This window comes from Culex pipiens, chromosome 2 (genome assembly GCF_016801865.2).
Source record: "Culex pipiens pallens isolate TS chromosome 2, TS_CPP_V2, whole genome shotgun sequence".
NCBI lineage: Eukaryota > Metazoa > Arthropoda > Insecta > Diptera > Culicidae > Culex > Culex pipiens.
Genome location: NC_068938.1, coordinates 51,548,540 through 51,553,838, shown reverse-complemented (window position 1 = coordinate 51,553,838; position 5,299 = coordinate 51,548,540).

Here is a 5,299-nt window from a genome sequence, read left to right as displayed (position 1 = left end):
CCACCCACCGCGCTTCTGAGCAATTCTCTACCAAAACCGGAAATGGATTTTATTTGTATTTTTTGATTTGGCTCAAACTTTGTGGGGGCCTTCCCTATGACCAAAGAAGCCATTTTGCATCATTAGTTTGTCCATATAAATTTCCATACAAATTTGGCAGCTGTTCATACAAAAATGGTACGTAAATATTCGAAAATCTGTATTTTTTGAAGGAATTTTTTGATCAATTTGGTGTCTTCGGCAAAGTTGTAGGTATTGTTAAGGACTATTTAGAAAAAAATAGGTACACGGAAAAAAAAAATTTCCCGATTTTTTTATTAACTTTTTTTTCACAAAAACTCAAATTCCCAAAATACGTATTTTTTGATTTTCGTGATTTTTTTATATGTTTTAGGGGACAAAAATCCGCAACTTTTGAGCTATAGAGAAACATGGTCAAAAAATCTGCCGCCGAGTTATGATTTTTTGAAAAACTGGTGATTTTTGTAAAAAATCGAAATTTCATACATAAAATTTTTTTGACCTCATTTTTTTATGCAAAATTGAATTTGCAATCGAAAAGTACTTTACAGATTTTTTGATAAAGGGCCCCGTTTTCAAGATATAGCCACCGAAAGTTTGATTTCAGCGAAATATTTGCAGTTTTTCGATTTTTAAAAATAGTGACCATGAGTGACCATCTCTAAAAATATTTTTTTTGAAAAGTTCAGAAAATTTGCTATAAAATTGTCTAAGAGACATCGAAGATTGGACCTCTGGTTGTTGAGATACAGCGGCTTAAAGAAAAAGAAACACGAAAATTGAAGTTTTCCAAGTCTCACCCAAACAGCCCACGATTTTCTAATGACGATATCTCAGCAACTAATGGTTCAATTTTCAATGTTAATACATGAAACATTCGTGAAATTTTCCGATCTTTTCGAAAAAAATATTTTGAAAAAAATTAAATCAAGACTAACATTTTAAAAGGGCCAAACATTGAATATTATGCCCATTTGAAATGTTAGTATTGATTTAAAAATTTTCAAAATATTTTTTTCGAAAAGATCGGAAAATTTCACGAATGTTTCATGTATTAACATTGAAAATTGAACCATTAGTTGCTGAGATATCGTCATTAGAAAATCGTGGGCTGTTTGGGTGAGACTTGGAAAACTTCAATTTTCGTGTTTCTTTTTCTTTAAGCCGCTGTATCTCAACAACCAGAGGTCCAATCTTCGATGTCTCTTAGACAATTTTATAGCAAATTTTCTGAACTTTTCAAAAAAAATATTTTTAGAGATGGTCACTCATGGTCACTATTTTTAAAAATCGAAAAACTGCAAATATTTCGCTGAAATCAAACTTTCGGTGGCTATATCTTGAAAACGGGGCCCTTTATCAAAAAATCTGTAAAGTACTTTTCGATTGCAAATTCAATTTTGCATAAAAAATGAGGTCAAAAAAATTTTTTGAATGAAATTTCGATTTTTTCCAAAAATCACCAGTTTTTCAAAAAATCATAACTCGGCGGCAGATTTTTTGACCATGTTTCTCTATAGCTCAAAAGTTGCGGATTTTTGTCCCCTAAAACATATCAAAAAATCTCGAAAATAAAAAAATACGTATTTTGGGAATTTGAGTTTTTGTGAAAAAAAAGTTAATAAAAAAATCGGGTAATTTTTTTTTCCGTGTATCTATTTTTTTCTAAATAGTCCTTAACAATACCTACAACTTTGCCGAAGACACCAAATTGATCAAAAAATTCCTTCAAAAGTTACAGATTTTCGAATATTTACGTACCATTTTTGTATGAACAGCTGCCAAATTTGTATGGAAATTTATATGGACAAACTAATGATGCAAAATGGCTTCTTTGGTCATAGGGAAGGCCCCCACAAAGTTTGAGCCAAATAAAAAAATACAAAAAATAAAAATGGTCGAAATCGGCCGGTTTTGTAGAGAATTGCTCTTCTGCCGGTTTCGAGATGGTCTTCCTTTTAATTATACATAAAATTTTTGACGATTTGTTTTTCGGCTCGCGTTTTTGCGCTTCTGTTTTTAATCCGTTTGTTGACGCAGAGAGGAAATAGTGTGAAATTGAGTAGCGCAGCATCTTTTTGAAATGATCGTTATTTTTTATTCACGTTTAGGCACAAGGGTTTCATGTCTGCTTGTCAATAGTCTGAATGAAACATTTTTTCGTATACAATATTGTTTTTGTATGATTTTTATCTAAATAATATCTAATTTAACTAGACTCGGTTTAGGGAATATTGTGCAATTCCTTAAATCCGTTATATTACTCAATAATTAAAACCATATGGTCACCTCCAATTCAAGCACACCTCAGGTGAGAAACTATCCCAATCGTAACCACAGTCGAAACTGTTTCGAGATTTCATCCGCGGGGGCGTCCATGGGGCCATCGCACTAATGCCAAGCTACTTTTTATCCGTCCGAGAAATTGAGATTTCCCAACCCCAATTCCGGCGTCCCCGCGGGACTGTCGACTGTCGGGGAACGTGGGATGTGTCTCGCGTTGGCTTAGATTTGGGAAATCATTCCTCATCTCTCGCGACATAACCTATCCCTAAGTAGAGCCAAAGGTGTGACCACAGAGAAGGTGTACCCCGGCACAGTCGGACCAGGAAGATGCTGGCTCGGTCTGGCCACATGCACAGCACACGGTGTAAATGGTGTGTCACAAATCACACCGTAATGAATGTGTTTGAAAGCGAACCAAATTACGGAATATAAAATAAATTATTCAAAATAAACATTGCGACGTGGCTCTAGGACGTGTGTGTGCCAGGTATGATGATGTCCACATGGTGGCGATGTCATGCTTTGTTGTCTTATGAGTCATTAGGGGAAATATGGATAATCTGGAGTTGTCCTTGAAATTCACTAAAACCAAGTACACCAACGAGTAGAGCAACTTTTTGTGAACATTTCTGTTGATTTTCACTTTTATTAAAAGTTATGCTATTCCTTTTACAAGCATTAAAAAAAATATTTCAAAAATGCATTCTAATCAGTCGAGTGCATTGGGCCACGCCCATTTTCTATTTTCAGCTTAGTTCTTTTTTTCTTCCAGCGCTCTTTTGGGTCTGCTTAGTGCTGCAAAATTGATGAAATTTTAAGCGAACACTCACGAAAAGTAGCATTTATAGCGAAAGTTTCCTGGCAGCACTTGCTCACTCCAACAGGCGCTGCACCAGCATGTTGGTGGTGTTGGTGGCCACCCTTTGTTCTTTATTTGCCTTCGCTCCTCGCTCGGTTTTCTTCAGCCTTCGATTGGAATGGGTATTCAAAATTCAAACGTCAGAAGACTTAGCGCGTTTGTTTTTTTGGTGCTTGCTAATTATTTACATTTTTCGGGATTATTTTTCAAGTGAGTGACTAACTAATGTGCAAAAGAACATGTTGCCGGTAGTTGGAAGCAATTTTATATCTCTGATCTTGCGTGTGGATGTGTGTGCCTCCAAAATGATGAAGATGGTATCGCAAAATAGAAATTATGATCAAAAGTGCATTAAATTTGATCTTTTTGGCCAGTAAATGGCATAAATTTGCGTGCTTACTCGAGGCGGTGCTGTTGCTGGTAAGTTTATAGCCTAAATAGTATTTTTGGAGCTTTAATCGAGCATCAAACTCTCCATATGACGAAGATAGGTGTTTGATTATTCAATTCAATTGGGTTTTTATTAGAATTTAACAGTTCTGCTCCAGGATGTTACATTTGCAATTCAGAGATTTAGAGAACCTTTCAGCTGAGATCAATTCATAAGCCTTTGCAGGGAGGATACATATTTCTACGTTTAGATTTTGCTAACTGGGTGTTCTTTTAGGGAAAATAAATTTTGAGAAAAAACCCTAGATCTATGTTTGGCTTAAAAACTAATATCACAGTTGTTGACGGAGGAGTGCTTCGATGAGCGGATTCGTTGACATCCCACACGAAGTCCTGAAGGTTCTCGTTGCCCTTTCGATGCTTGCGTCGATGGTGTCGACGCCGGCCAGCTCGTGTAGATCGTCGGTCGGGTACCACGGGTCCAGGTTGTGCACCATCTTGAGCAGCTTGTTCTGCTTCACCTGGAGTCGCTTACGGTGCGATTTGGCGCAGTTGCCCCAGACCGCAGCAGCGTAGGTCAGCATTGGACGGATGATGCACTTGACCACGAGCGACTTTAGGTGTTTGATTAGAAAGGGTATATTTCCCCTATTTTGTCATAGAAAAGCATTTGGTTTTTTTTTATCATTTGTAAAAAAAAATCATTTTATGAATTGCAACTATAACTTGACACCGAGATTTTAAAGTTTGAGTTTTGTTTATCTAACATCCAATCTATCTAAACTCTATAAATCTACACAATTTCTCACTCCAGTGTTGCTAAATCATAAAATTCTAGGCTCAATGCAATGTTCTAAATGTGGAAATGGATTTGATTTGTATTTTTTGGTTTGGCTCAAACTCTGTGACTCAAACCCTATGACAAAAGAAGCTATTTTGTGTCATTGGTTCACCCATAGAAGTCTCCATACAATTTTGGCAGCTGTCCATACAAAAATTGTACGTAAATATTCGAAAATCTGTAATTTTTGAAGGAATTTTTTTTGATCGATTTGGTGTCTTCGGCAAAATTGATTTGCAAAAAAAAACTATTTTTATTTTTTTTCTGATATATTTGAGGGGACATCGAATGCTTGATCGAATTCCAACTTTTCAGAAATTTCCAGAACGGGTAAAAAATCTTTGATCGAGTTATGAGTTTTTGAATCAATAGGGTAGGGTAGTCATCAATGAGACACTTTTGGTTTTCAACTTTCAATGATTTTTCTAATTTTTTCATCAGCATGTTTTAATGAGCTTTTTGTTGCATTTTCTTTCTTTTAATGTGTTTTAACATTGACCAAAATATGAGATCGATCCGACATCTACAGCCAGAGTTATTCAACTGTCTCATTGTAGACGCACTTGGCAGGAACAATGAGACAGCTGGGGAACAATGAGACACACTACAAAAATCAAGATTTTTCTAGTAAAACATCATGTTTTTGTATTGTTCCATTGCAGGTGACTTGCCTTGAACATTTTAGAGCAATTTTGTCAACATGAAACTTTAATAAACAAAAGTTATACTAAAAAGTATTTAAATTTTGTAAAATCCATATATTTATACCAAATAACTTTGTATTTTTGGTTAAATGAAGTTAAAACTCTATAAATATGCCAAAAATCACTTCTAGTTCATGATTTGAAAGATTTCCATAGATTTTGAAAAGTTTAATGAAAAAAAATCAAAGTGTCTCATTG